The sequence below is a fragment of the Vicia villosa genome, linkage group LG3, assembly GCF_029867415.1.
Source record: "Vicia villosa cultivar HV-30 ecotype Madison, WI linkage group LG3, Vvil1.0, whole genome shotgun sequence".
Lineage (NCBI taxonomy): Eukaryota > Viridiplantae > Streptophyta > Magnoliopsida > Fabales > Fabaceae > Vicia > Vicia villosa.
The window spans coordinates 193,590,055-193,611,282 of record NC_081182.1 but is presented as its reverse complement, the minus strand read 5'-3'; the positions used below and the strand labels follow the sequence as shown (position 1 = coordinate 193,611,282).

Below are 21,228 nucleotides of genomic sequence, written 5' to 3'. Positions count from 1 at the left end.
GACTACCTATTCAGTTCTGTTATACTTTTCGATTTAATAAATTAGCCATGTTGACAATTCGCTTTTACAAACTACTAAATTATTATTTTTTAATAAGCAATGGAATTAGATGGAGTATAAGGGATACTCCACCCACAAAACAAACGGAAAGCTCTTATATCACAAAACACGAGAGCGATAGAATATTTCAAGAATAAAAATTACAAAGGCTCACTCAGTTATAAAAAGTACACATCCAACTCCAAGAGGTGAATACAATCTCCGTCATACAATCGGTGAAACTAACGGATTCATCTTTGAAGATCATACACTCATCAATTGCAGAACAACCACAAAAAATTCCAAAAATTCCTAACCGTAACCAATTGTTAGAAGACAATTTCTAGACAAGGAAATAAATAAAATAACTAAAATGTAGAACTTTAATTATATGAATAAATAAAATGTAGAACTTTAATTATATGAATTGGTCTCTCTCTTTACACTAAGAAAAAGTATATAATGCTACTCCAGAAAATTTCTTTCATGAAATACCACTACATTCTTCAAAAAGTACCTTGACATAATTGTTATCATCAACCAAATAAAAGTTTACATGTTTTAGAGCTTCTTGTGCATGAAGATAACTTCATACTCATTTGTTTCTTTTCAAGGCATGTACTCTTGATTGTCATAGTCTCTAATACTTTTGAATGTTGTAAATTATATTTTACAAATTTGAACTCGCATTCTCTCTGTGTACCCTTTAATGCTAAATGATTTAAGCTGTGACAGAAGACATTCTGGAGCAATGGTGGAATTGGGTGGAACCATCAAACATTCAGAATAAATATCCATTGCACCCGGAAAATTATAAAATATAAACCAAATCTTAAAATGTTGAAGTTTGGGAAAATGTGGGAAAATGTAGTGAGCTATGAAAAGAATCAAGTTGCATGTGAGTCAAATTGAGAAACATGGGAAGTGTTTTCCAAGTCATCCCATATATCTGCGTGAGTTGCACACGATAAAACATTAGAAATAAATGTATATTCTATATTCCATATCTTATGTGCATATTGATCAAAAAATTATTATATATTTGTACACTTAATGAAAAGACTGAAAATACAATAAAGGTATAGTTTAAAAACAAATTACAATTATATCTTAAATTTCTAAAACACTTACTCAGGAGCATAATATTGATACCTGATTTATTTGCAAAATTCTTGCCTTAGAAACCAAAGTGATCAGATTATCCATGTCATAATTAATCCTTACTTTGACCAAATTAGGTAAAGCCTTCAAGTTTTCCAAAACAAGTGACAAGTTCTCCAAATCAAGTAATTTCTGATAGATATGTGAAGTTGCCTTCAATTCTTCTAGAATAGGGCAGCCATATAAAAACATGACTAAATATTGAGGAGATGTGAAATCAACACTATCAAAATGAAGAATTTTGAGACAAGGAAAATTCACTTGATTAAAATCCCACAGTTTTATGTTTACCAAATTAAGAATTTGAAGAGTCTCACAACTGAGAATGCGAGGAGGTAATTTGATATAACAATGTCTACCAGACATGTCAAAGTTAAGATTCTCGACTCCTCGTTGCATCACAAATTTAAGAGTTCTATTCAATTCTTTTTGTTGGAAGCGAGAAGAGTAGCCTAATTTCACGGTAAAGGATTGGATTGAAGTCTTTTTGTCTCGCAGTGAGAACATGGTTGAATAAACAAAGTTGCGAAATGTCATAAAGTCATTGAGTGCTTTGTCATCGAAGTTGGTTGTGGTTGCAGCGAAATTGGTTGGAAGGAAAGAGAGAATGTGAGAGAGAATTGAATCCGGCAAGTCGCTGATTCTATCGACGGTTGGAATCGAACGGCCAGAAGACATCATCTCTAATGGTGAATGGAGCAAGGAAGCAAGAAGCATGAGTAGAGGATTAACAGCATAGCTGCAGCAATATAAAGTTTTTATGAAAGAAGAGAACGAGGGATAGAATCCGTTTTTTTACTTTTTATTCTGCATCACAAAGTTTAATTTATAGTAGTATTTTTTTAATTATTTAGGAATTTGATTCATCTAGACTAATGTAAGTTAAGCTTACATATAACCCAAAAAATACAACTATTAAATATTATTACGGGCTTACATAAATGTAACTCTTGTACACCATGTGAAATAAATTTAGATATTAAAGGTGATAAAGTAATCGTGTGAATATTCTGGAGAAACTTAGTACAATTTAAAATTAAAATATTTACACATAACAAAAAAAAAAATTGTTAACATTGTTATAATAATAGTAGCTCGTGGTTTTTATTTCCGCAGAAAAATCAAACATAACATAAAATTTATACTAAAATAAAACCAAAGTATAGAACTTGGAAAAGTAAGTGAAAAACTCCCACTAATCTAAGGCAGTTCGAAAACTAAGACTCATATTAGCAATATGCCCGTGAAATGTCTTAGGTGTCAAACTTTTAATTAAAGGATCAACTAGCATTAAGTCCGTGCCAGCAAAAATGGAGGTGTTTGGGTGGAGAACAATTCTGATCAAAATAGCAACAAATGATCAATTAAGGAAGAGGGAATAGCTTTGAATATTATTCATCCGGATTGTGTGTTTTGTTCGACGGCGGAGGAAAATCTTGCGCATCTTTTAGGGCGCTGTACTATTGTGTCGGCCATTTGGCGGAAGATATTCGAGTGGTAGGGATCGCTAAAAGAGTCATCTTTGGCATAATTCCAAAATTTATTTTTCCACTTTGACAAGGTGAAGAGTAATTCTAAAAGAGCGATTGTGGCGGTTGTTTGGTTATCAACGATATGGAGTATTTGGTGAATACGTAATGCGATCATCTTTAAGGGAGAGGTTTTTAGCTTCGATGATTGCATCTCTAAGATAGTCGGTGACTCGTGGGTGTGGTTGAACTCTTCTGGCAAAATTAAAGATTGTTGTAACTTCTATTGTTGGAGTATTTTCCCGTTGTGGTGCTTTACGGGGTAGTCTTATGTTGCTGTTGCTTGGGCCTGTTATCGGCTGGTCCGCTTCATTTTGCAGCTTGGTCTGCGTGGCTGTTCTGTCTCGTTGTTGCAGTAGTTTGTCTTTGTTTTTGTCGTGGTTGTTCTCTTTGTTGGTTGGGTGTGGGACGGTGGTGTCTGTAGTGTGTTAGCAGAGTTTACTTATTGTTTATTGATGCATTAGGCTTTGTCCTTAGTGTTGGCTCTTGTTGCTTCCGTATGTTCGGAGATTGGGATTCCCGAATTTTATCATTGCCTATTAAAAAATTATATATATTCTATCAAATTTTTCTTCTCATGAACTCTTTCTTTCACAACAAGATACTTGATATAAATAAACTTTGATTTTGTAGAACTCATATTGTTGTCGGAGTAGAGCACAGTTTCATTATTCTCACCATCTTCGGGATAAATTTAAGGGTATGACACCCTCCATTTTTTAAATATTCTAATTATACTTTTTTTTATTTATCTTTTTTTTAAATCGAAAATTTTTGTATCCCTAAACCAATGTCCTGCAGAATGTCACTTAAAAAATCGTCGTACATGATTTCTCTTTGGTGAATAACTTACAATGAATTTTTTGATATTATAATTTTTTAATAAATTTTCGTTCATCGAATAACTGGCAATATGTCTTTCCCTATTATAATTTTTTATTAAATTTGTGTTTAGTGGATAACTTGTTATTAGTTTTCTAATTTTTTTTTTCATTTCGCAATGACATATTGGACAACTATTTGAAAACCGTCGCAAAAAGTAAAGCGACCCTTTACTTTAGGCCATAATTTTCACTGTTGACTAATGTTATCTTTGTTTTAATCACTAGATAATTTAATATGAGTCATTCGAAAGAGATTTTAATGGTAGTATACTGCCAATGTAAAAAAATATTACACATGCATCTAATTAGAATAGTTTAAAGTGCTAAATGATAAAAATATTTTAAAATTTATGGTGCGAGTTGGCGCGTTACATTATCATCATTGGTTGACAGTGTAAAAATAATTTACACTGTCAGTGCACCATCCATTTTCTCCATTCAAAATGCAATTTTTTTTTTAATTCTTTTTCACATAATATAAGAGTATTTTGGTCAAATCAAATAAATGTTAGAGATGGCCTAAAAATTTTCTGTTTATTATAGGATGGGGGCTATGTTTTGATACAGCTTGGAATATGGGAACCAATTAGGCAGACTGGTTGTTCTTGGTTTTATTTTATTCTAAAAAAAACATTTTACCCTGCTCCCAAATAAAAAGAATTAACATGTTCATACTTTATTTTTAAAAAATTAACATATTCATGTGAACATCGTTATATACATATCATTGGTTCTTAAAAAAGTAAATTAATAATAATAAGTAATAATAATAATAATAATAATAACAATAATAATAATAATAATAATAATAATAATAATAATAATAAATCCTTTTAATTAAAATATATTTTTTCAAAACAAATCCGAAAAAGTGTGTAACAGCAACGAACATGAAGTGGTAAAATATATAAAATAAAAAAAATCAAATGAAAAGATTTGCAAATCAAATCAGAACTTTAATTTTGATATTCTTTAACAAAAATCTCCTTACCAAACTTTTCCTTACCACTTTATTTTACCTATGATCTACTTAATGGACGACTGAAAAAATAATACTTTCATACAGAAATCACAAGGGAGAGAAAATACATCACCTTGCTACTAATCGTATAGAGACATGACTTCATGCAAAGCAACGTTACCACCAATATCAAAGAATAATCGCAAAAGTGAAGAGAAAAAGACAAGCAACAACAAGAATCTTTTGAGATTGGCAATGAAGAATTCAATGAAGAATGAAGGAAAGGAGAAGGTCGTGTTTGCAAGAAAGATTGTTGTAAGACCCAAACGCTTATCGCCAAATCAATGTAATCGTCTTCATCGATCCTTTCAAACCATGCCTTCTAGATTATCCATCATGTCTGATTCTCAAGATTTGTCCATTATGCCAACTATAATCGATGATCAGCTTATTACTAATCCTCAAGATTTTCAAAGTTCTATTGGATTTGGACCCAACAAAAGTGAAAATAAAAAGATAAAATACTCAAGCTACAACATGATTTTCTTGAAATCGGCAATTAAGAACTCAATGAAGAAAGCAGGAGCAGAGAAGGTTGTATTTGCAAGAAAGATGGTTGTAAGACCCAAGCGCTTGTCGCCAAATCAATGGAATCGTCTTCATCGAACCTTTCAAACCATGCCTTCTAGATTATCCATCAAGTCTGATTCTCAAGATTTGTCTGATTCACAATGAAATTCGTATTCTTGCATATGAAATTTTTGTACAAACTATTAAAGAGAATTTCTTTCTTCACCTCCCTATGGAGCTGACCCAGCGAAAACCCCTAAATACCCCTACTTCGAAAATACATTTTCGAAATAATTAGAATTCGGAAATGCATTTCCGAAATCCCATTTTTTGAGATTTCGGAAATACACTTCCTAAAAAACGCAGAAGTTTTGAAGTATATAATTATTTTGAAATAGTAGTTTAAAATTAAGATCTTCAAAGATTTATACTATTTATTAGTTAATAAATTGACAATAATGTTTCTTATGACAAATATGTCGATTTTAATTATAGGGAACAACTATATACTATTTATTAGTTAAAAGGAGAGACAATAATGTTTCTTATGACAAATATGTCGATTTTAATTATAGGGAACAACTATTTCAAATTTTGGACCGATCAAATAAAACATCTTATAAATGGAATATTTTAGAATGAAAAAAGATATTTTAATAATTTTGGAAATTTGTTATATTTAATTAATAATGATACGCAAAATTAGAATGAATTTATTATACTAGAATGACTCAAAAACTGTCCTATTCAATTCATTTTATTTCTATCAATTAATAATTTTTTTTATTTTGATGCTTTGTTTCTTTATTCTTTTGAATCTATCAACTATTATTTTTAGTATAGTAAAAAAATTATAAATTTTGATTCCTCTAAATTATTTGCTACTATTTTAATTAAAAAATTTTTTTGCAAAGTTTCACGTGGTGCACTTGTGTATTTCATATGATTTTTTTATGACCAATACAAATTGAAATTATTATTAGTTTAATAATTTTCTATTTAAATTTTAAATTTTATTAATTTATTTATAAATTTGAGTTAAGCTTTGATTGTTAAAATTAAAATTTTAATTGAATTTTTTAATAAATTTTATTATTTTTAGATATTTTATAATTAACGTAATAAATTTTAATTAAAGTTAAAATTATATTTTGTAATTAACTATTAAACTATTTATATTTATAAATTAGCTATTTTATAATTAACGTAATAATTTTTAGATAATCTCAATAGTTAAGTTAAATAGTTACAATTTTATATATAATTTATTTAATAATTCAACCTTTTACTTTTTAAATAGTTAACAATCGTTAAAAAATAAATTAATAAAGATTAAAGTTATAAATAATTAAATTAGTAAAATAATAATATTTTAAAGTTTTATCAATGATATATAAAATACTCACGGTACTTGTATATTTAGTATATTAAAATATATATAAATTTTTTTGATTAATTATATGTTCTAATGATTATTTAATGACATATCATTGATAAAATATATATTAAAAAAATAAATGAAGATTAAAAATAAACAATTAAATTAAGAAAATAATAATATCTTAAAGTTTTATCAAAATGAAAAGAATTAATATTTAAAAAGAAAAAATTGAATAATTATTTATACTAATTTAAAGTTTTATGTATAGAATTAAAGTACCAAAATTAAAAAAATTAGTAATTGGCAGACGTAAATATAATTAAATACAACTTTTAATTTTTTTAAAGAACACTTAATATAATATTGGAAATTAATCAATTAATTTTATTAGGCAATTATATAATCAATTAATTTTAATCTAATTTTGGTAATTATATAATTTTAATTAATACAATTGATTCAGGGGCATTTTGGAATTTTTGCTGGAGGTGACCAAGAAAGTTGGGAGGTTGATAAAGATATTTCCCTATTAAGAGATGCTTTAATGAAATTCATATTAACTTTTGTTATTTTGAACTTGGTGCTTTTCACCTCCTTATTAATACTCCCTCCGTTTTTTATTATAAATCGTTTTAGACTTTTCACACAGTTTAAGAAAAATAATAATTGTTACATTTCTTTCCGAACTTTAAGGTAAAGTTCATAAAGCGCCAAGCGAATTCGGTTGCCCATGAGTTAACTAAGGCGGCCAATTCTTGGTCTAGGCGTCATGTTATTAATGAGATTCCTCTTTGTATTGTGTCACATTTGATTAATGAAAGGTATTGAGTTTGTTTTTGTCAAAAAAAAAATATTAATAATAATAATTGTTGTGTGAAAATGAGAAATCATGAAGGTTTTTACAAAATTATCTTTCATTAATGACATGTGGAAGATAAATTTATATAATTAAAAGGAGAGAAAATAATAAATATTTAAGGATATAATAGGAAAAATAACATTAATTATTCATTGGAATTTTAAAGTGACTTATATTTAAATACAAATTTTTTTCCAAAACGACTTATATTAAAAAACGGAGGGAGTATTATATTTTGTCATTAAAAAAATTATTAACGAGGTTATTACTAATCATCAAAATTTTCTAATAATTAATTCATTAGGTTTTTTACAATTAAATTCTTTTGATGCACATTAATTTTTGCCTCCTTTGTAACATTAGGGAGATCATTGATTTGCATGAGATTGTTGTTGTTTCCCATGCTTATTGATCCACAAGTATGTGTGCAGTTGCTCTCGCAAAGTGTGGTTGTAACGACCTGAGTCATACCCTGCATGAGGATTCAAATCTCCTAGTGACGCGCTCTGTTGCATCTATGGCCCTCTTTTAAACCTTGTCCCTCGCCTTTCACATAACTGTATGCCCTAGCCGTGATTTTATTCATTGAGTTTGTGGAACTCTAGGCCGAGGACTTGTAGAAGTGTCCGACCTTAAGCCTATTTCGGAAAAATCCTAAGAATACCTCTTTGTTGAATTTTATCACATTGATGATGACCTTATATAATCTTGCCACGTATTCTTGTAGAGACTCAAAGTGTCACCTACATATATTTAATAAACTATAGGTAGACACCTAGAAGTGTTTGCTCGTCGGGACTTGATGGAGAAACTACCCAATAAGATCTTAGTATTTGGTCACGAAACCTAGGATTGTTCATGTATTAACGCAAGACTGTATCCTCCAGTGTTGGAGAAAGGTGCTTATATTTGTCTAACTTTTCAGAAAGCGTAGTTCGTCCATAGTGGCCAACATCCTCGCTTGGATCTCATCGCTGCCAGAACTATATGTATTTCCCGTGTCCATCATTGAGAAACAATAGTGAAGTTAATCTAAATAATTATTTAAAAGAAAACATTGTTGTTTAGGTTAGTCTTACCAGACTCACATTCAGCTCCAGTTGTAATTTTGGTGAGTACAATAAAGGTGACTATTATGTGATTAAGTAATGTTGAGACCAAATTATTGAGTAAAATATATATAGTTATGGTCCTTTCCAAAGAGAGACTGATTCCTTTGCGTTATAAATTCAACCATATCCAGTCCAACCTTGACCTAGTAGTGAAAGTATTGGACAACTCATCCCTTTAATATATGAGACATGGATAATCAATCATTGAGGCTTGAAGTTCTTAGGCTATGATAAACAAAGCCTCATTAATTGCTTGAAACATGTTTGACACATCATCCCTATAATGTATCTGTGAGTAATGAAGAGGCTCAGATGGCTGTTTTTGATATGAAACCTTGGAAGGCACCGGGTCCCGACGGTTTCCCTGCAGGGTTTAATCAAAAGTCTTGAGGAGTGGCTGGTGACAGTGTTTGTGCTTTTGTTAGTAATGTATGGGAGAGACCTCATGAAATTTCTCAAGTTAATCAAACAGATATTTGTTTGATTCCGAAGGTGGAGAATCCAACCATGGTGACTCAGTTTAGACCGATTTCTCCGTGCAATACTATTTACAAGGCGGTGAGCAAGATCATTGTGGGAAGGTTAAAGCATCTGATGGATCGTCTTATTTCCCCTTACCAAACTGGTTTTGTCCTTGGAAGATTAATACATGAGAATATCATTATTGCTAGGGAGGCTATGCATACTATGGAAAGGAAGAAAGGTAAGGCAGGATATTTTGCTATTAAAGTTGATCTCTCTAAAGCCTACAATAAGCTAATCTGGGAATTTATTTGGCGTATGTTGAAAGAGATAAATATTAAAGATACAATGATGAATGTAATCAAGAATGTTGTTAGTAGTGTTGAAACAAATGTGAATTGGAATGGAACTCGTAATGCCTTCTTTCGGCCTCAAAGAGGGATTAGGCTAGACCCGATATTTCCGTATTTATTCGTCCTCTGCATGGATAAGTTGTCTCATCTTATTTAAGAGGAAGTGGATCAGAATAGGCGGAGAGGTGTTAAGCTTGTAAAGAACGGTGTTTAGGTGTCACATCTCATGTTTGCAGATGAATTCTCTTATTCGGTGAAACTACAAAACGACAAATGTCGTGTGTTACAAATACTCTTAATACTTTTTGAAGAATGTCAGGGCAGGAAGTAAGCCAAGATAATACTAGCATTCTTTTCTCCAACAATGTCTTGAGAAGTATTCAAGCAAAGTAACTGAATTCGTCCAAGTTTCGGCGGACAAAAAATTTCGGTAAATATCTTGGAGTCCCCTTAAGTGATAAAAGACTTGTAAAGGAAGACATCCAATATGTTGTGGATCAAGTGGCGGCAAAACTAAGCAGCTGGAAGAAAAAAACATGACTTTGGCTGGAAGATTAAATCTAGCAATAATTGTTATCGAGGCAATCCCAATTTATCTGATGATGACGAACAAACTTCCAAAGAAGAGTATTGATGATATTCATGCACTACAAAGGATGTTTGTCTGGGGGGAAACTGATGAAAAGAAGAAGAAGAAGATTCATGTTGTGGCGTGGGATACAATCCTTAAACTGAAAAAGTTTTGAGGCACGGGATTAAGGGATCTAAATATTCTTAATGATGTTTGCCTTATGAAGTTGGGCTGGAAATTATATACAGATTCTAATGAATTTTGGTGCACTATTATGAAAAGTAAATACAATATTGAAGCTGCTAAGGATTGTTTGAATACGAGGCCTTTGGACTCGAGTCTTTAGAAGGATATCTCAAATACTATTCCTCTCATGCTAACTATGGGACAATGGATAGTAGGAGACGGGAGAAGCATCAGTGCGTGGGAGGACAATTGGTTAGGCCATGATTATGTTGTGGATAACATGGAGGTGCATATTCCTAATGATATATGTGGGGATAAAGTTTGCAAATTAGTAAATGAGAGAGGAGAGTGGAGAATAAACAGTCTATCTCATTGGGTTCTAGAACAGTAGATTAGCAAGCTGAGAGCTTGTGTACCACCCTGTTCAGGGCAAACTTCTGACCTTTTTTGTTTTGCAAGTGCGTGTGACGGAAAATTCTCGGTGAAATCTATGTACCAAGAGCAGGATGGCCATAAGGAAGATCGGGAAGATGGCGATTGGATGATGATTTGGAAGGCGGCGGTTCCGGAGAGCTGTAAAGGTTTTTTGTGGCTCGTTAATTATGACGAATTCTAACGAACTATAGTAAGATCAGAAAAGGGATTTGAAGTGCTTGGTGCAAATTATATGGAAATGAGTGTGAATCTATGATACATGTTGTGTCTGACTGTCCTAAATGTTCTCATGTTTAGAGAAGTCTAGTTCCTAGTGAGATTAGAGGACATTTCTTTACAGCTGATTTGAAAAGTTGGATCCATATCAATTTAAATTAATGTGGTGCTGGGAATGAGGAGTTGAAGAATGTGTGTATTATTATGTGTCATCAGTTGTGGACTTGGCATAATCTGGAAGAGCATGATGTTCAGTTTGAGAGGCCGCGGGATTCTAATTGCCATATTCTAAGAAGACACAAAGATTATAAGCAAGCGTTAGAAGCATCTAAGAAGATTATTATGGTGAAGAATGGTAGCAAGTTCATGGGGTGGAATCCTCCTGTTGTTGGCATGATGAAACTTAACACAGATGGTGCGAGTAAAAATAATAGTGAAGTTGGTTGTAGGGGGATTATTAGGATCATAGAGGAGTTTGGAAAGGAGGTTTCTCCAAGTATCTTGGAAATTGCAGTGCAGTGCTCGCTGAATTTTGGGGTGTGCTGAAAGGTCTAAAACTCACTAAATTACTAAATATTCAATGAGTTGAACTTAATGTTGATTCGGTCATTGTGGCCAAAGCAATAGAAGAGTTTAACTTATTATTATTATTATTATTATTATTATTATTATTTCCGATTATTATTATTTAATTAATTTAATTATTAATAAAAAATATTACAAATTGTAGTTTAAATTAATAATTAAAAATATAATGACATAAATTAACAATAATTTAATAGTTTGTATGTCTTAACAAAAAAACCATGTATAGCAACCGATTACAGCGTGAGAAAATAGAGAAACTGTGAATTTTTTTGTGCTATAAACGATTACACACGCGTTGTGGAAATAGCGAATAGAGTTACATAAACGTGTAACCGGGTAGCGCCTCTACTGTAACCGATTACACCTGATGCTTATTTTTTAAATATTTTTTAAAATTAACAACTTTCAAATCGTTGATCTGTTTTTAGTGCAGTTTCGAGCATAGTGAAGCTCATGAGATATTCTATATGTTGGGATGATGAAACGGGGAGAGGCCCAATTTTATTTTAAAAATCACGATTTTATGAGTTGGTGAATTATATATTATTGGCATGTATAATTGTATGTAACCATGTATAGTTGTGTTTATAACATGATTGTTGTGATCGGTTGGTGATTGTATGTAACCATGTATAGCTGTAATTGGTTGGTGATTGTTGTGAATATTATGGTGATGAATGATTTGTTTCGAATGATACTGAGACATGTACATACTTTATTTGGTGATGATAATGGTGAATCATGATGAGACGATGTAGTTCATCAGATCGGTGATGTTGTAAGTATGTTATATGTGTGCATTCATTCATAATTCATTTTGGTGGCCAAATCCAGGTGATGTGTTGGATCAGTGAAGGGCATAATTCTCATTGTGCAGAATTTGTGCTGGCAGGGCCGTATCTTGGTGATGTTTAGATCGGTCAGATGGGTTAATCTCATGTTTGGTACCACAGGCATAATGTCAGTACATTGCATATGCATAATGTTATAATATGATTGGATGAGTTCCAATGTTATATTTTGGTGATGTATCTTTCGTTGTTATTGATGAATACTTTACAAATTAATTTAAATTAACTATTTTTATTTTTCTTTTTAATGTTAATAATGTTTTTTAGTTTTTTGTTATGTTTTATTTTGTTAGGTTCTCTTCTTAGTTTTATTATTGTTTTCTAATATTTACTTATGTTTGATTAATATATTTTTTTTAATTTTATCTAATAGGTTGTAAATGATCTTATTGATCTTTACAAATTGTTCTAAATTAATGATTTCTATTTTTCCTTTTTACTTTAATATTATTTTCTAATTTTAGTTATGTTTTATTTTGTGGTGTTCTTTTCTTAGTTTTATTTTTTTTATGTTTAATTAATAATTTTTTAAATATTTTATTATTGTTTATTAATGTTTTTATTAATATTTGAAGAAGTCGAGTTGAATGAGAAAGTAACTTAGAATTTTTTTTTTTTTCATATGGTGTTATGTGAATAACATCACATACAATAACATGAATTAAGTTAACATATATATTTTTGAATTCACAATGAATTTTTAAATTTTAAATATTTAAAAAACTATGAATGGAACAATTCATTCTTAAATAGATATAAAAAATAAACCCAAATATATTGTATTTCAAATTTTAATCTTCTATCCAATTTGATAACATGTTTATAGATGTCAAAATGAATAGCATATTTATAGATGAATTTAAAATACATTTGGGTGTACCAACATTGTTTGGAGTCTAAATAAAAAATCAACAAATAAAAGGTATTTAAAATATTTAAAAAAAAACTATTGAAATCGATTTTTATTTAAAACATTATTTTATTTTAAGAAAACAACAAAAATGAAGTGAAAAAAAATATAATTATAAAATCTAAAAATCAATGAATAGATTTACAAATCAAATCAAAATCTTGATTTTAATATTCTTAACATACTTTTCCTTAACAAAAGTAGCCACTTTTAATGGAGGAGAACCACAAAATTTTAATTCATTCATAACACATTTAAATATTTTACATTACAAGAAAAAGCCCTACATCATCTAGCTACTACTCATATACAAAGACATGAATCCATGCAAAGCAACATTGCCACCAAAATCAAAGAAAAAGAATAATCACAAAAGTGAAGGTAAAAAGATAAGATACACCAGCAACGACATGATTCTTTTGAAATTGGCAATGAAGAACTCAATGAAGAATAAAGGAAGAGAGAAGGTTGTGTTTGCAAGAAACATGGTTGTTAAAGCTAAACGTTTATCATAAAAACATTGGAATCGTCTTTGAAACTTCCAAACCACGCCTTCTAGATTATCCATCATGTCTGATTCTCAAGATTTCTTAAGTAGTTCATTTGGTAGTTTACACTTAAATTGATCAGTTTATCATTAATCTTCAAAATTTTCTAAATAATTGATTAGGTTCTTTATATTTAACTTCTATTGGTTGGTGCACATTAATATGGTAGTCGAAAGGACTAATTCACATGTTAATATAGATTTTGAAACAAATTGTTATATTTATAATTATTGCATAAATCTATTGGTTGGTGCACATTAATATTGGTTTGCTCATCTAAAAATAAATAAATATTATAATTGACAATTAAATTAATATAATGAATTACTTCCAATAATTTTTTTTGTAAGCAAGATATTAATTAACGGGAGATCTAAGGGTTCTCCAACCTTATACACAACAAACGGTTTGAGGCCGCCTACCTACGATATTACAGATCAAATAAAATTACGACATAAAAGGCAAAGAGTCTTTGCTAAACTCGTAAAATTACAATGAGCAATATCGCCAAAAAAAAGACCACCTCCAAACTCAAATCTTGATATTCTAAACCATATTGTTGATATTCCAACCTTGTTGCTAAAACAGAAATCATTCCTTGTCAACCAAATCCAAGAAGTGGCTAACCAAAACACCCTCAATTTACCAACGTTAATTCTTTTTACATGGCCCAAAGAATGTCATTCCATAAAGGACGGAATACACCCTTCCGTTGTTCCTTCCGGGAAACCCACCCACGAAGCAATTTCCTTCCAAATAATCTTAATCATTTTGCACTTAAAGAAAATATGATCTCTATCTTCCAAATGCAAGTCACAAAAAATACAATTTAAGTTAGTAGAAGTTAAATTAATACCTCTATACACCAAGAGGTCTTTGGTGGGTAACCTATTCACAAAAAGCGTCCAATCAAATGCTTTTATCTTAAAAGGGATCTCTAACCTCCAAATCAATTCCAACTCCCCATCAAATTTATTAGGCGACCATACGGAATACGCGACGAGGCATAACAAGAATAACACAAAGAAACCGTATATCCCTTATCCAAGTCAAGCGACCAAAAGACATAATCCTTCACATTGAGCACTCCCCCAAACGCAACTAGCCGGTTCTGTAATACCGCGAGCTTTGTCACAAAACCCACCTCCAAAACCACCAATTCCGAAATACCCAAGTCACCTCATCTCCATACCCGTCCATTCCATCTGCCCATCCCATCCCCGCCAATTCCAATAAATTTATGAAAGATTTGGTTACACTTTATATTTTTTATTTTTTTTTACAGAACAACACTTTATATTTCTTAAACTATGTAATTTAAATGATCCTACATTTCCATAGTATTAATATTTGAATACTTGAAGGATTTCATTGCTTATAGATTTTTTTAATAGAATTTCATCATGTGAGAATTGTTTCAACGAGATCTTGTGATAATGTAGAAATTTTATTTTATTGTTTTTTAATCAAGAAATATAATAATGGGAGAACTATGGATTCTCCAACATCGTTTGGAATGTTAAATTCTTGGCCTAAGTGTCTAAGTGGTAGCGAGTCACACCAAACCCAATTTACAATCTCTAACATTGTGATTATGAAAGAGTAAGTGTCACTCCATAAAATTCGATAAACACTCTTCCTCCGTCCTAACCCCTTTACCCACCCAAAAAGCTATCTCACTCCATATCTTTTTAACAACCCCACATTTGAAAAAGTAATGATTCCTATCTTCCATATCAACATCAAATAATATACACTTTAAATTATCATGAGTAAAGAACATACCTGTAAGCATCAAGAGGTCTTTTGTAGGAAGCCTATTATGGAAAAGTCTCCACCAAAAAGCCTTGATTTTATACGGCACATCCAATTTCCAAAAAATCCCGAAAGCTTCGGCACTCTTAACCGGGGGACCAAAATGAATACACAATTTCTCATTAAAAGCATAACAAGAAGCTACCGAAAAATCACCCCCTCTTTACCTTGCCAAACCACCTCATCTTTACCTACCGACCACCCTTGAAACTCCTCCAACCGCCCCTTCATTAGGACTATATCCTCCAACACCGCATCACCATTAAATCTAGCCTCGGATAAACCAAAATCACCCCAAATCCAACCATATACACCCCATATTCCCATGGCCGCAACCGAAACATTCTCCAAATTAGAAGCCTTGAATAATTCCGGAAAATCTTCCTTCAAAGACGAGCCTCCCAAGCATAATCCTTCCCAAAAAGGTGAATTGAAGCCATTATGAATAATGAACCTACTACAATCAACAATAGGATCACAAGAGAAAAGAGAGTTTAATTTTTAAATATCCCTCCACCAAAAAGAAGCGATGGAGGAATTTTTACAATCGTTTGTTAGAACAAGATTTGTTCTGATCAATATTCTTAGTTTTGATGATAACAAGGATATGAATTTTGTATGAGATAATGTGGTACTCTAATACTATGCAATTTCCGTTTCAGGAATTATACAAAGAGTATACACAAAATCAGCGCAAGAAGCACTGACTCAGAAGGTTCAGCAAGCAACATCAGAACATGGTCTGGCAAGACATCAGAAGATGGTCAAGCAGAATCCGAACATGGGTCTATGGAAGCATCAGAAGAACTTGAGATCAGAAGCAGAAGCACTGAAGTTCTCATGGTATCACGCTCAGAAGCACTTCAAGGTCAGAAGACAAGAAGATGCTCTGCACCAAGCTGTTTGATTCTGATGATATTCAAACATTGTTTACACAAACATCAGATCAGAAGCAAGTACTAGATGGCAGGCTACGCTGACTGACAAAAGGAACGTTAGAAGCTATTAAAGGCAACGTTAGTAGACACAGCGAAAACAAGGCTCGAGGTAGTTGACAAAAGAGTGAAACATTAAATGCAATGCTGTACGGATTACGCAAAGCATTAAATGCTCCCAACGGTCATCTTCTCAAGTGCCTATATATATGAAGTTCTGATGAGAAGCTACGTTACGAATTCTGAGAATACTTGCACATTATACAGAAACACTGTCAAATTCAAAAGCTCTCAAACTTCATCATCAAGCTCACTACATTGCTGTTGTAATATATTAGTGAGATTAAGCTTAAACTTAAGAGAAAATCAAAGTTGTGATAATAGCTTTATAAGAAGCATTGTAACTCTTAAAAGAATTTAGGCTTAAATATACTTTTCGTCCCTGTAAGTTAGCGTGTTTTTGATTTTCGTCCCTGTAAGTTATTTTTTTGGGTTTTAGTCCCTATATCTTACTTTTTGCTTGAGGTTTAGTCCCTAAAGCCAAAATCCGCAGGAAAATCTGCAGGTTACCTGCGGATTTTCTTGTGAATTTTCCTACGGATTTTGATTTTAGGGACTAAAACGAACGCGAAACTGAAATATAAGGACTAAAACCCAAAAAAATAACTTACAGGGACGAAAATCAAAAACACGCTAACTTACAGGGACGAAAAGTGTATTTAAGCCAAGAATTTATTTACATTAAGTTGTAAGAACTAGAGTGATCAGGTTGTTGATCAGTATACTCTAGCAAGTCTTAGAAGGTGTCTAAGCAGTTTGTAACTAGAGTGATCAGGTTGTGATCAGTATACTCTAGATAGTCTTAGAGGGTATCTAAGCAGTTTGTTCCTAGAGTGATCAGGTTGTGATCAGAAGACTCTAGAAGACTTAGAAGTTGTCTAAGTGGAAAACCATTGTAATCTCGTGTGATTAGTGGATTAAATCCTCAGTTGAGGTAAATCACCTTGTCAAGGGTGGAATGGAGTAGTTTTGTTAACAACGAACCAGGATAAAAATACTTGTGCAAATAGTTTTTATCTTTGTTATACCCCAAAATTTGCCCGCATCTTTTTTTCAGAAAGAAGGCAACAAACTTCTGTCTAAAAATTAAGAGTTTCATATAATCTTGGATTTTTATCTCATAAATATCCCGGTTTATGAATACTTGGTTTTTAGAATTTTTCTTATACGGTATTTTGGCTCGCTGTTGAATTTATTCATACACAAACGCCAAGTATTGTTTATTACTTCACACACGCTATTTATTTGAGATTTATTTACAGATAAATAGTACTGACGCAATTGGTACAGAACTAAATCTTTTTGCAGGCGCAAAGTCTGGGGATTCAGACTGTACTGGTAACAAGTAAATTATTATTTTTTGTTCCCTACTAATTTTTGTACTATACTCTATTATTTTCAAAATCTCTTTCTTTCTCTTTCTTTCAAAATCAAATCCTAACTTTATTCTATACATCTCTTTTTTAAACCCTACCATACACTTTCTTTCAAATCCTACTTCCACTCAAATTTTCCTTTTTTGTACGGAATCACTTCATTCCCCAACGTCTCTATCCTTCTTTTCATTCTATAAATACCTCTCATTTTTTCCATAAAATCTCACATCAAATTCTAAATCATCTCTCAAAATTTCTACTTCATATTCATTCTCTCTTCTTCCCCGGCAAAAATGGGGAAGCGGATGGAAACGTGTTTTCTTATGGTCATCACCGTCGTGGTGGTAATCATGTCCTTCTTCTGTTTGCACAGTCCTGAAAAATGTGGACCTGGGTTGTTTACACTCCCAATCATCTATATGTTATTATTTATAGCATGGGTTATTAATCGTCATTCTTAAAGTTTGTCGTATCTTTTATTTTTTAATAACGTACCGTTCACTCGTCGTACTGTTCATTATAGTATGTAATATTTGTACTGTCAGTATTAAATGTCGTACTATCTGTCGTACTGTTTTTTAATTATTAAGATAATATTTTTTGTGTTTTCTGCCAGTTAAATATTTATTTTTCTGTGCCTTAAATAATTTTCAAGTTTATTATCGGTAATTTCGTTCGCATACAGTATATATTATTTATTTATTATGTCTGTGTTTTTCTAACAACTCATGTAAATAAATTTTCACCATTAACATAACAAAAAACAAAAAGAAAAAATTAACTTTGACTGTTGAATTTTCACTTTAACTGCTACATTAATACCTGAACAGTCAGTTGACAGTCAAATCGCTGACAGTGCAATTCTCCGTGTTTTGTACCATCAATCAAATCAATCTTTTGCATTTCAAAATTCCAAGATTTTTGTTCTAGAAGTCTTCTGAATATCACATGATTAGCAGAGACTCAACACTGCACAAAAATCAGGTACGCTTAACTGTCTCCTACACAAACAGTCCCTGACTAGGGTTTTTTGTTTTTTTCAGGAGAACAAGTTTTTGAGACCTCAAATGGATTTCATGGACCTCCATATATCTCAAAGTACCACCTTATAAATTTTCAGATTTCAATTCGCTCAGACGCACAGTCAGCAGCTCAAACAGTCAACAGACGACCCGTTTGACCAAAAAGTCAACAGACAGTCAAAAATGAAATTTTTTATCAACATCCATATTTTGTCAAAAATATTCATCATTTGATCATTGGTTGATCATAATTCATCAAGGAAATATCAAAAATCAACAAAATCCTAAGTTTCAAAATTAGTGTTTTCTCCTAAAAAGTCAACTGAACTTTGACTGGTCATAACTCTCTCATCCTTCATCCAAAAAATTCAAACCAAATCTCATTTTGAAGGAAATTCAATTATCTTTCAAATTTAATTGGTCCCATGGTCATTAGGTTCACCATTTGGAAAATATGAACCAAGACATTACAGGTCATTTTCAAAGTCAACAAAAAGTCACTTTTTACAAAAGGACACACAAGGAGCATGGAAAATTATTTTGATATGAGACTAAAAGCATTGGTTAGAGGACTCTTTGAGGTTTCCAAAAAGTACAAGAACTCCTTCATATGATAAAAATTGAGGGATTTATGCCTTGTTGAAGTTGGCCATTTTTTGGGAAAATGCATGAAATCAACATTGATCAAAAATGTTTTTTTCCCAAAAGGGGCCAAGTTTTCATAATCCAAACATGTTCCCCATAACGTGAAGGGCCCCCCACGACCAAGCCAAGGCCCATAGCATTTTTGTTCTTTTTTTGATTTAATTTTATCACATTTAAGATTAAATTGAAAAAAGAAATGGAAGGATAATATGTAGCTTGAATCTTAAGCATGAGTCATCAAGAAGCATTCAAAACTCTGCCACAAGGAGCTAGTACCGCAGAAGAGAGTGGAAAAATCAAGCCATGGTTGCTTGAATTCAGAGCTACATATGTTATAATATTCAAGAATTCAACAAAATCATCAATGCTTCCTAGCTTAGTTTTTAAGCACTTTCTTTGCCTATAAATGAGGTAGTACACTTCATCAATGAGAAGGACACGAATTTAAAACCAGACACTTGCTTGTAACACTCATTAATCCAATTGAAATTTTCAAAGAAATCTTCCTTCAAAGACGAGCCTCCCAAGCATAATCCTTCCCAAAAAGGTGAATTGAAGCCATTATGAATAATGAACCTACTACAATCAACAATAGGATCACAAGAGAAAAGAGAGTTTAATTTTTAAATATCCCTCCACCAAAAAGAAGCGATGGAGGAATTTTTACAATCGTTTGTTAGAACAAGATTTGTTCTGATCAATATTCTTAGTTTTGATGATAACAAGGATATGAATTTTGTATGAGATAATCTGGTACTCTAATACTATGCAATTTCCGTTTCAGGAATTATACAAAGAGTATACACAAAATCAGCGCAAGAAGCACTGACTCAGAAGGTTCAGCAAGCAACATCAGAACATGGTCTGGCAAGACATCAGAAGATGGTCAAGCAGAATCCGAACATGGGTCTATGGAAGCATCAGAAGAACTTGAGATCAGAAGCAGAAGCACTGAAGTTCTCATGGTATCACGCTCAGAAGCACTTCAAGGTCAGAAGACAAGAAGATGCTCTGCACCAAGCTGTTTGACTCTGATGATATTCAAACATTGTTTACACAAACATCAGATCAGAAGTAAGTACTAGATGGCAGGCTACGCTGACTGACAAAAGGAACGTTAGAAGCTATTAAAGGCAACGTCAGTAGACACAGCGAAAACAAGGCTCGAGGTAGTTGACAAAAGAGTGAAACATTAAATGCAATGCTGTACGGATTACGCAAAGCATTAAATGCTCCCAACGGTCATCTTCTCAAGTGCCTATATATATGAAGTTCTGATGAGAAGCTACGTTACGAATTCTGAGAATACTTGCACATTATACAGAAACGCTGTCAAATTCAAAAGCTCTCAAACTTCATCATCAAGCTCACTACATTGCTGTTGTAATATATTAGTGAGATTAAGCTTAAACTTAAGAGAAAATCACAGTTGTGATTATAGCTTTATAAGAAGCATTGTAACTCTTAAAAGAATTTATTTACATTAAGTTGTAAGAACTAGAGTGATCAGGTTGTTGATCAGTATACTCTAGCAAGTCTTAGCAGGTGTCTAAGCAGTTTATAACTAGAGTGATCAGGTTGTGATCAGTATACTCTAGAAAGTCTTAGAGGGTATCTAAGCAGTTTGTTCCTAGAGTGATCAGGTTGTGATCAGAAGACTCTAGAAGACTTAGAAGTTGTCTAAGTGGAAAATCATTGTAATCTCGTGTGATTAGTGGATTAAATCCTCAATTGAGGTAAATCACCTTGTCAAGGGTGG

The 21,228-nt window shown here is 31.9% G+C and overlaps 1 pseudogene; it reads right to left on the bottom strand.

The window, feature by feature from the left end:
* Positions 1-575: 575 nt before the first annotated feature.
* On the bottom strand, positions 576-1,881 carry LOC131659633 (F-box/FBD/LRR-repeat protein At4g26340-like; annotated as a pseudogene).
* Between the last annotated feature and the right edge of the window lie 19,347 nt (positions 1,882-21,228).